The sequence below is a fragment of the Callorhinus ursinus genome, unplaced genomic scaffold, assembly GCF_003265705.2.
Source record: "Callorhinus ursinus isolate GAN/ISIS: 27379988/994484 unplaced genomic scaffold, GSC_fseal_2.0 scaffold24, whole genome shotgun sequence".
Lineage (NCBI taxonomy): Eukaryota > Metazoa > Chordata > Mammalia > Carnivora > Otariidae > Callorhinus > Callorhinus ursinus.
Window position 1 is genome coordinate 25,194,922 of NW_027397086.1, and position 12,503 is coordinate 25,207,424.

Genomic DNA, 12,503 nt, shown 5'->3' on the forward strand with positions numbered 1-12,503 from the left:
CTTCCTTCCTTCCTTCCTTCCTTCCTTCCTTCCTTCCTTCCTTCCTTCCTTCCTTCTTCTTTCTTTCTTCCTCCTCCTCTTCTTCTTTTTCTTTTGCTAGTTCTAAGATTTGATTGTATATTTTTGTGATTGCTATGAAAATTGTCACTCAGAACTCCTAGAGAATCTACTGTGAAAGCAGATTAACAATCCCACTGCCACTCCTATGGATCCACTATCAGTTACCCTCAGGCTTGTCCATTACTGATCCAGCATGCTGGAGGCACTATTGCTGTACCATCCTTGCTTAAGGCTGAAGTTTTCCAGCAGGCAAACTTTGCTCAGAGATACTGAAGACCTGGATTGAAGCTTTTTCAGAACTTCCTTAGAACATGAGACTCTTCCTAAACAATCCTCTCTTCACTCTCTCCTTTCACAGGTATGTGAGCTGCTTGGGATCTTATGATTCTTCCTGCCTACTCCTATCCCCAACTTCTTTATTGCTTCTAGGACTTTTCCTCAGTAAATTTCTTATACTTCTAATTTTGCTTCTTGGGGGACCCAAGCTGGCAGAGTATTTAATCATTTGATCCATCCACTGTGTGATATATTATGTAAGGTATTTCCATCTATACTAATATTTATTTAGTTGGCAATTTATTGTGCCTACTATGCACCAAGTTCTGTGTTAGGCAAAAATGTACATAAAATTAATAGTAAAAGTTTACTTCTCTCAAGTACTCACAGGTTTAAAGGAAGACTTATACAGATAAATACATAATAATAATAATAATATAAAATTGAAGATACTCTGAAAGAGGGGGATAAACTGAATTTGAAAATTCAGTGGAGGAAGATACCAACTCTTCATCTTTCTGGAAGGCAGCATAACTCTCAGAAATGTTCTATGAAAGTTGAATTCCCTTGGTGGAACATGGAGGGATGAGTTTTCACATTGTATTAGTTACAACAATGCTAAAAGACAGATTAAAAGATGTGTAATGGCTCAAGCCATATTTATTTTTTTAACTATGTAACTATTTCATTCCTGTGGTCTTGATTGTTGGGGGGCTTTTATTTGGGAATTCACCCCTGGAGTTAAGGACATGATCTCTTGATTCAAGGCACTTAGTAAGAAAGGAATAGAGGTGGCAAATGGAAATTGGGTAGGCAACAAATAACATCCAATGCTATAATCATTTCTGTGCAGTTAGATAAATATCCTATTCCTTTTTGGATGGCTTGAAGGTTTGATTTTTATATATTTGTGGTGGTGATCAAAGTGAAATAAGTGAGAGAAAGACAAATGCCATATGATTTCACTTACATGTGGAATTAAAAAAAAACCAAAAGATCAAAAATAGAAACAGACTCAAAAATATAGAGAAGAAACTGATGGTTGTCAGAGGAGAAAAGCATGGAGGGATTGGTGAAATAGGCGAAGGGGATTAAGAGGTATAAACTTCTAGTTATAAAATAAGTCATAGAGATAAAAAGTACAGCATGGGGTACCTATAAGAGACTCACTTCAGACCTAAAGACACATGCAAATTGAAAGTGAAGGGATGGAGAAGCATTTATTATGCAAATGGAAGTGAAAACAACACCAGGGTAGCAATATTTATATCGGATGAAAGAGACTTTAAAACAAAGACTATAACAAGAGACAAAGAAGGATACTATATAATCATAAAGGGAAAAATCCAACAAGAAGATATAACAATTATAAATTCTTATGCACCCAACATGGGAGCACCTAAATGCATAAAGCAGTTAATAACAACCATAAAGGAAGTAATTGACAGTAATTCAATAACAGTAGGGGACTTTACCAGCCCATTTACATCAATGGATAGATTATCCAAACAATAATGATACCTTGGACCACATGGCTCTAACAAATATATTCAGAATATTCCATCCGAAAACAGCAGAATACACATTCTTTCCAAGTGCACATGGAACATCCTCCAGAATAGATCACATATTAGGCCTCAAACAAGTCTCAACAAATTCAAAAAGACTGAAGTCATACCATGCATCTTTTCCAACAACAAAGCTATGAAACTAGAAATCCACCACAAGAAAAAAATCTGGAAAGAGCACAAATACATGGAGGTTAAATAACATGCTACTAAACAATGAATAAACAACTAAGAAATCAAAGAGGAAATTAAAAAATACATGGAGATAAATGAAAATGAAAACACAGTAGTCCAAAATCTTTGGATGCAGCAAAAGCTGTTCTAAGAGGTAAGTTTATAGCAATACAAACATACCTCAAGAAGCAAGAAAAATCTCAAATAAACAAGTAACTTTACACCTGAAGGAGCCAGAAAAAGAACAACCAAAACTCAAAACCAGTAGAAGAAAGGAAATAATGATTAGAGCAGATGTAAACAAAATAAAAACTAAAAAACAATAGAACAGATCAATGAAACCAGGAGTTGGTTCTTTGAAAAGATCGACAAAATTGATAAATATCCAGCCAGACTCAACAAAGAGAGAGAGAAAGAGAAAGAGAGAGAGAACTCAAATAAACAAAATCAGAAATGAAACAGGAGAAATAACAACCCACACCACAGAAATACCAAGGATTATGAGAGACTGTTATGAAAAATTATATGCCAACAAATTGGACAACCTAGAAGAAATGGATAAATTCCTACAAACATAAGACTTCCCAAAATGGAATCAGGAAGAAATAGAAAACTTGAACAAACTGATTAGCAGCAATGAAATTGAATCAGGAATTCAAAAACTCCCAATAAATTAAAGTCTAGGACCAGATGGCTTCACAGGTGAATTCTACCAAACATTTAAAGAAGAGATAATACCTATTCTTCTCAAATTATTCCAGAAAATAGAAAAGAAAGGAAAACTTCCAAATTCATTCTATGAGGTCGGTATTACCCTGATACCAAAACCAGATAAGGACACCACAAAAAAAGGGTACTAAACGTCAATATCTCTGATGAACATAGATGCAAAAATCCTCAACAAAGTATTAGCAAACTGAATCCAACAATACATTAAAAGAAAACATTCACCACAATCAAGTGGGATTTATTTCTGGGATGCAAGAGTGGTTCAATATTTGTAAATCAATCAACATAATGCATCACATCAACAAAAGAAAGGATAAAAATCATGTGATCATTTCAATAGATGCAGAAAAAAGCATTTGATAAAGTACAACATCTATTCATGATAAAAACCCTCAACAAAGTAGGTTAGAGGGAACACACCTCAACATAATAAAGGCAATCTCTGAAAAACCCACAGTTATTATCATACTCAAGTGGGAAACACTGAAAGCTTTTCCCCTAAAGTCAGGAATAAGAAAAGGATGTATACTCTCACCATTTTTATTCAACATAGTACTGGAAGTCCTAACTACAGCAATGAGACAAGAAAAAGGAATAAAAGGCATCCAATTGGTAAGGAGGAAGTAAAGTTGTCACAATTTGCAGACGACAAGATACAATATATAGAAAACTGTAAAGACTCTATCAAAAATTACTAGAACTTATAAATGAATTGACTAAGGTGGCAGAATATAAAATCAATATACAGAAATCCATTGCATTTCTATACACCAATAATGAAGTAGCAGAGAGAGAAATTAAGGAAAAAAAACCATTTACAATTGCACCAAAAAAAATACCTAGGAATAAACTTAACCAAGGAGGTAAAAGACTTGTACTATGAAAACCACAAAAACTGATGAAGGAAATTGAAGATGACACAAAGAAATGGAAAGGTATTCCATGTTCATGAATTGGAAGAACAAATATTGTGAAAATATCTATATTACCCAAAGCAATCTACATGTTTAATGCAATCCCTATCAAAATAGCAATAGCATTTTTCACAGAACCAGAAGGAATAATCCTAAAATTTGTATGGAACTAAAAAAGACTTGAATAGCCAAAGCAATCTTGAAAAAGAAAAGCAAAGCTGGAGACATCCCAATTCAGGACATCAAGTTATATTACAAAGCTATAGTAACCAAAACAGTATGGTACTGGTACAAAAACATAGATCACTGGAATAGAACAGAGAGCCTAGAAATAAACCCATGATTATATGGTCAATTAATCTTCAACAAAGGAGGCAAGAATATCCAATGGGAAAAAGTCTCTTCAACAAATGGTTTTGGGAAAACTGGACAGCTATATGCAAAAAAAAAAAAAAAAAGAAAGAAAAAGAAACTAGACTACTTTCTTATACCATACACAAAAATAAATTCAAAATGGAATAAAGACCTATATATGAAACCAGAAATCATAAAAATCTTAGAAGAGAGCACAGGCAGTAACTTCTTTGACATCAGCCATAGCAACTTCTTCTAGATATGCCTCCTGAGGCAAGGGAAAAAAAGCAAAAATAAGTATTGAGACCACATCAAAATCTAAAGCTTCTGTACAGCAAAGAAACAACCAACAAAACTAAAAGACAACCTACTGATAGAAGAAGGTATTTGCAAATGATATATCTGATAAAGGTTGCTATCCAAAATCTATAAAGAACTTATAAAACTCAACACCAATAAAACAGATAATCCAATTAAAAATGGACAGCAAACATGAACAGACATTTCTCCAAAGAAGACATATAGATGACCAATAGTCACATGAAAAGATGCTTAGTATCGCTTATCATCAGAGAAATACAATTCAAAACCACAATGAGATATCACCTTGTACCTGTCAGAATGGCTAAATTCAACAACACAAGAAACAACTAGTGTTGGTGAGGATGTGGAGGAAAAGGAACCCTCATGCACTTTTGGTGAGAAAGCAAACTTGAGCAGCCATTGTGGAAAACAGTATGGAGATTCCTCAAAAAATTAAAAATAGATATGATCCAGTAATTTCACTACTGGGTATTTATCTAGAGAATATGAAAACACTAATTCAGAAAGGTATATCTACCTCTATTTTTACTGCAGTATTATTCACAAAAGCCAAAATATGGAAGCAGCCCAAGTGTCCACTGATAGATGAATGGATAAAGAAGAGTGGCATATATATACAATGGAATATTAGTCATAAAAAGAATGAAGTCATGCCATTTGCAACAACATGGATGGATCTAGAGAACATAATGCTAAGCAAAATAAGTCAGTCAGAGAAAGACAAGTATCATATGATTTTAATCATATGTGGAATTTAAGAAAGCAGACAAACAAAGAAAAAAAACAAACCGAAAAACAGGCTCTTAACTAACAAGAACAAACACATGGTTACCAAAGGAGAGGTGGATTGGTGGGGGGTGGGAGGGTGAAGGGTATTCAGAGTACACTTATATGACGAGCACTGAGTAATGTATAGAACTGTTGAATCACTATGTTGTATATCTGAAACTAATATAACACCACTGTATGTTAATTATACTGGAATTAAAATAAAATAAAAAAAGAAGAAAAACAAAAGTACAGCACAAGAAAATAGAGTCAATCACATTGTAATAATGTTGTATGGTAACTACACCTACTGTGCTGAGCAATGCCTAATGTATAGGACTGTTGAATCACTATGTTGTATATCTGAAACTAATATAACATTGTATGTCAACTATACCTCAATGATAAAATTAAAAAAGTATGCCACTTAGATATCCTTCAGGAGAGATCTTATTTTTTCCAGTCAGTTGTAATAAGAAAAACAAGAAAGATCATGTATGTCATGGTTTATGGGTGAGACATAGAAATGACATATCTCCTTTGTTCACATTCTGTTGTCTGAAATCCAGTGACATGGCTAATACAATTATGTGGGAAGTTGGAAATTAGTGTCTGTGTGCCAAAGATGAGAAAACTCTCAGTAGTTCCTACCACACAGGTAAGAACAATGTACACAATGATAGAGTTGTTGAAATTCTTGGGATGTTTGAAGAAGTAAAAATTTAATATAACTGGAATGAAGGGTGATGAGGAAAATGAAAGATATAGTGAGAGTAGAGAAGCTAATAGTTCTTCCAATGCTGTTTATTAAATAAATTTTTAAATTTATACAAACTTTTAATGCTAATTTTATTCTATTATTTATATATAATTCAATCTATTTTTGGAATCTCATCTTCTCTCTTGATCACTACTGCTATTTCTGTAACATTATTACACTGTTCTAATTATTTTAGGAGGATTACATTACAAAGGGAGCTTGTTTGAATAGGGCTATCTAGATAATTAGTTCTTAATTATAAACAACAAATTTGTAAATTTAAACTAACATTTACTCAAGTCTATAGTTAATCTGGCCTTCATTTGTTTAGGGTTACTTCAAGTAGAAAATTTGCGTCCTAATGTTCTATTTATTCAGCAATATGTGTTTCTAAAATAGCAGAACATTAAAAGTTCTCTGGCAAAATACAGGCTCCATTCTTCCTAGAATACATCTTTACATAGATCCTCTCTAACATATTCAAATTATTTCATTAATGGATCAGATTTAGGATGATATTTTGTTTTAATATTTCTTATAATTGTTTAAAATTATTGAGATAGAAATAGACTTACAGAGATACCCTAATTCCATCAGATTGGCAATAATAACATCTGACAATAAAAAGTACTGGTAAGACTGAGGAATGGGAATTCTCATACCCTTCTGGTAAGAATGTAAATTGGTAAAAAAAAATATTAGAGTATGATTTGGCAGTACTTAATAAAACTACAAATGCACATATATCAATCCAATAAATTTAAGTACTCCCTAGAAAACATTTTCACAAGTGCAGTCAGAAATTTCCTTTTAGCAGAGTTCAGAATGCAGAAAAAGAATCCAGCCAAAATGCCCCTCATTGGAGAGATGGATAAATAAAATGTGATATATTTATGAGATTCTACATTACAGATAAAATATTGAGCTAAAACCATATATTGAATATGGATAGACTTTTTAAATGAAAACAGTGAATGGGGAAAGAAAGCAAGTTTAGAGTGATCATTTCTATATCATGTATGTTCCATAAATTAAGCAAAATACACATCTAGTAGAGGGAAGTGAGTAATGGGGGTCCCAGTGATGGGAACAAAAATAATTCAACTTTATCTGTAATACTTCCATTTGTTAATTTAAAATATAAAGTGAATATGACAATATGTGAGAAATTGCCAATCATAGGATATGTGTAGTTATTTTATTTTTCTTTATAATTTTCTATTTTTAAATTTTTTTAGAAAAAATATTTAAAAGAAATAATAAAAATACATCTTTTTTCCTAACCAGGGTTAAATTAGTGCCATAATAAGTTATTAGGCAAAAATGTTTTTAAACTCCTTACAACCTTAGACTTAGGAGGGTAGTCTATAGGATGATAAATGCTATTGCTTAGTTTGATGTCTGTTCAATATTCTGTATGAATAGCTGTCTCAGAAAGACTGATTTAAAACTAATCTACTTGTGTGCAAAATTAACTCAAATAGAGTACCCCTTAGCTCCAGGAGGAGAGTAACATTTACTAAACAGGTTCTCCAGAATTTCAGCCAATAAATATTTCAGGAAAGAAAGTTCATAAGACAAGTAAATTAATTTAAATTTATATATGTGTGTGTGTATATATATACATATATATGAGAATGAATTCTCACAGATAAAGATTACTTACATGTTCCTACAATAAATGATATTAAATTTAATTCATAATATTTTAACATCCATTTTGGCTGTTCAGAAACCTATCTTGCTTATTGACATCCTTCTATATTTACAACTATTGTTTCCAAAATAGATGGATGAGGTTGCTGTGTTTATTAAAAGGGATGATATGCATACAGATCCTCATCCAGAAACTGGCAAATAAAAAACAGCTATTACTATTATTAAAGCAGAATATTATCCATGTAAGTTTTTAACTAAGTTGTTATGCAATTCTTTCCCATGTTTTTCCCTTTTGTAAGAAGCTAATACAAAATGAAGGAACAGAATCTCAATTGGAGTGTAAAAGAGTAATTAATCCACAGACAGACAAGAACAGTTTTGTTAGAATTACTGACCATAATATTTCACCTGTAATAGCTCCCTATATTCACAATAACTTTAGTGTATTAACAAGCTGTAATTTAATCATCTGTATACACATTGTTTTTGTTTCTTATTCTTTCCCTATGATATACCATAGTTGGGGCCTAATTGGAAATTTGAGTATCTCAGTGCCCCTAATGAGAAGCCAGGACTTTGTGAAACTGAAACCACGGGCAAGTGTCAAAGTTCCCTACTTATTGATTATAATTCATCTAAACATTCCAAAGGCCATGCAGGGCAACACCCTGAAGCTTCACCTTCATCCCATATTTAATCAGCAGTAAATTGCACCTGCAGTGCTCTACGCCTCACCTAGGTAGCAAACACACTTACAGTGCCCTCGCCCACCAAAACACAGCAAAAAGAAAGGGCATAGAATAAACAGCTTTACCTCAGCAACAGATGTTACTTCCAGACAATGCTGCCTTGTCAGGTGGCTGTCTTCTGAGCCTCCATAACAGAGAATTTTCCCCAGCTCAGCGTTTACAGCACTGATCTGTAATTGTCCATTTTCCTGTTTCTTGCACTAGCTACAGATCTCAAGGAAAAATGGTGCCAGGTTCATTTCTCTATCCTTGGTACCAAAGATAAGGATAAAAAAAACAAAAACAAAACCCATTAAGCACTTGATATTTTTTGTCTAAGTGAATAAGTGAGTAAATGGTTGAAGATCCCAGTCACTCTTTCCCCAGTGTGAAGTTCCCCTTGATTCTCCATGGTCTGTCCTTTGTTCACATTGATTCTTGAGTCAGTCTGGACTGACACTGAGGTTAAAAAAAAAAAAAAAGACATGAATAAATTCATCCTTTGGCTGAGGCTGTGTGGGCTAAGATTTGACACTATATTTCCCCCAGAGTCAGAATCCTCTGTCTCCCTTCCTCATGGGTCTACAAGATGCTTTAATTGCCTAATGAGGATCAGGTACCCTTGTCCACTGTACTTGGTTTTAGCTAACCTTGTCTTGCTTTGACTACACTTACCTCCAAACATTTACAGCGGTCAGAGAAGGAAAAAATAAAAGTAGGCTCTGCAGTATGAGACTTTCACATGAGATAGAAGACTGAATAACAAAATACTAGGCATAGGATTATAAGAGGTTTCTAAGAGAGTGGAAAAAAGAAAAGAAAGAAAGTGGCATGGCAGTGTAATTTACTGCAAAGAAAGATACTTGATTAAAACATCTAAAAAAATGGAGAATTAGAGGCTTTTCAGAACACAGATAAAACCTTAACATACATTGAAATATTTTACTGTTTTACATATACTGATTTATTAAATCCTTATAATAACCCTAAGAGGTACTATTATTTACCAATTTTTTTTACAAATGACAAAGCTCAAGATACAGAGAAAATAAAACAATGAGTTGGCCAATGACCACACAAATTGGGCAGTTTGTCAGGACCCAGAAAAGTCAAGAGATCAGGGTCCAGGGCTTGTGATTTCAATCTCTATCTTGATTTCAATCTCTATCTTACCTTGCCTTGTGCAGGATTAATTCTGAGAAATGTATATTGTTAAAAGTAATAGTTTATGGTTTCCAGCCTGACCATACACTCCCAGGGATACTAACAGCATTCCATTCTCTCCATTAAAATTTGTGCCAAAAAGACACAAATTTGAACATGCACTCCCTTGTTTCAATGGCTCCCCTAAGGATACTGGTTAAATATCCTCCCACAAGAATGCCACCTAAACTTCATCTTCTGCCACTTCACCTTACTCAACTTCTGTTCCAAATATAACAGATACTGATTTTGTCAAGTAAATTAACTATTTTGTTCTTTCCCAAAAGGTAGCTGTCCTGCTTGGAATGCCTTTCCTATTCTTTTTGCTCAGGTTGCTCTTGAGTTAGTAGGTAGTTTTCTTGAAACTATCAATTCATACTCACTTTTATCTTATCATACTGTTTGTTTATCCAATGGACTGTATTCCTTGAAAGATTATGCTCATCTTTGCATACCCAGGGTTAACAGGTTTATATTATAGCTGTTAAATATTAAATGAAAGAATGGGAGATTGAGACTTAGATGGTTTTCCTAATGTAAATCTTCCAGAATGTCATCAATCTCAGTTAAAAAGTTAGCCAATCAGGGGCACCTGGGTGGCTCAGATGGTTGAGTGACGAACTCTTGATTTCAGCTCAGGTCATGATCTCAGAGTCCTGAGATGGAGCCCTGTGTCAGGCTCCGCGCTCAGGAGGGAGTCTGCTTGGGATTCTCTCACTTCCTCTCCCTCTGTCCCTCACCCCCCCAAAATAAATAAATAAAATCTTAAAAAAAAAAAAGTTTGGCAATCTGGTTTTGTACAATCAGGAATTGACAATTTCCTTCAATGTGACTGTAATTATTCTTAAATATGCCAAAGACATTTTGAAAAAGAGATTGTGCCAGTTTTATCATTTTTAGTACCACATTACACAATATCAAAATCCAGTCATAATAACAGATCAGGTAGCCAATTAAGGAAAGGAGAAAATAAATTAATTGGGTTTAACTGACCAAAGATTCAAACAATTTCAGCTGTTATCAGATAATTGTTTGGCTGAATTTATTCAGATGGTCATCTCCTGGATCCCTGCATGCAGGCAACAGGAACGTTCTGATGATGAATAGATACCCATAAACATACTTCACTCTCTAAAACAGGTGATATGTAAAAATAAGGTATTACTTAGACCTGTCAATAGAAGAAGGTACAGAATGAGATATTTTATTGTTCCCATTCTCATGTTATGTCTTTTTCCCCTTCAGACAAACACTAAAGAAACCATAAAAATAAATCTATCCACAAAATGCCTGGCTCACAGGATTCATTTTCATTGTAGCCATAGTTTTCCATCTCAATATACTATACAAGGTAAACAAAGCAAAAGGACAAGAAGTACCTGTGTAAATGCATTCTCCTATTTTCTCTACTTTGTACTTCAATAAATCGAAGATATAAAATGAAATTCTTTAATCAGCTGAAAGAACTAACACAGAACTTACATGTTCTCACAAATGACCCAACACCCAGAAATATCCACTGTTAATAGTATAATGTATTTACTTCCAAATTCCTGATATACTCATGTAATAAACACTTATATTTATTTAAGAAAAGATTCACTCTAGACATATTCTCCACAACTTGTTTCTTCTTAATATATTGATATTTCCAATGTCAATGCTACTGCATCTACCAGGTTCTTTTAACAGTCAAATGTTATTTCACTCTATAAACTTACTTGTAAACATTATTTATGGATTTGAATAATGTTGCTCTGTTTGGGTATATGTGTATGAACCCACGAAAAAAATTTTAAAGGATAAATCCCTACAACTATATTGGTTAACTTACACTTAAAAAGTGATGGATATTTTTTTAAAAAGTAATGGATTTTACCAAATTGGCTTCACAGAATGTTGTATGAATTTATACTCCTATCAGCAGTCAATATTAATGCAATTTTTCTCATACCCTTTCCACTTCCAGAATTTTCCTAGCTATTTATGTCTTTCATTCTAAATAAACTTAACTTGTTTCAACTTCAAAATAATTCTGTTCTTTATTATTTTATTGTGATTAAATTAAATTCTCAAAAGTAAAATGCAAGGTAGAGTTAACATCCTTTCATAATAAGAAATCAGGTATATGACTTTTATTCAAGGTTTTATTAATATGGCACAGTTACAATATTCTTTATATAAGAACTACACATATCTCCTAATTTCACTATGTTTTGTTGTATTGTCATTGTGTCCATCATGCTACTATGAAGAGAATCTTCTATTATATATTCATATATTGTACAATATATGAATGCATTATATTATATAATATACATTTCTATCATATTCTGTTTTTTTCTATTATATTTATGTCACTGTTTCTCTACAGGGAAATGATTGGGTCACTAACTGTATATTTAGTTGTAACCAACAAGCATAATGAGCTTTTATGTTTTAAAAATATTTTCATATGTTTCTTAAGGTTATTTCCAGGTATCTAACTCCCTATGCTTCCTTTTAATAGTGATACAGTTGTCTCCCAATATTTATAATATATAACAATATGTTATAATAATACAGTATATAACACAACTTATAACCATATTATACATAACATAATATATAACAATGTATGTATGCTATATTATGGTCTTCTTTAATGGTATTGACTAATATTCAGGACAGTATATGGTTTCAGTGAGGATTTTTAGTCTTCAGCATGATATAGATTAGTCTTATTTAATAATTTTTGACTTGTTTAGCTATGTCCAATATTACTATTTTAGTCTGTTATTTCTATTAGGCATTGGCCTCATATCTTTGCCTTTTTTGTCTTAATACATTTGTGTAACATTTAAATATATATGTGTTTTATCCAATGTTTTCCCATTTCCTCTAACCTCCACTCCTCCATAATTTAGAATTGTAGCCTACTTTTACTAGTGGTTACCTTTATAACATTAAATATAATTTTTCTCAATATCTCAGTTATAAGAATGAA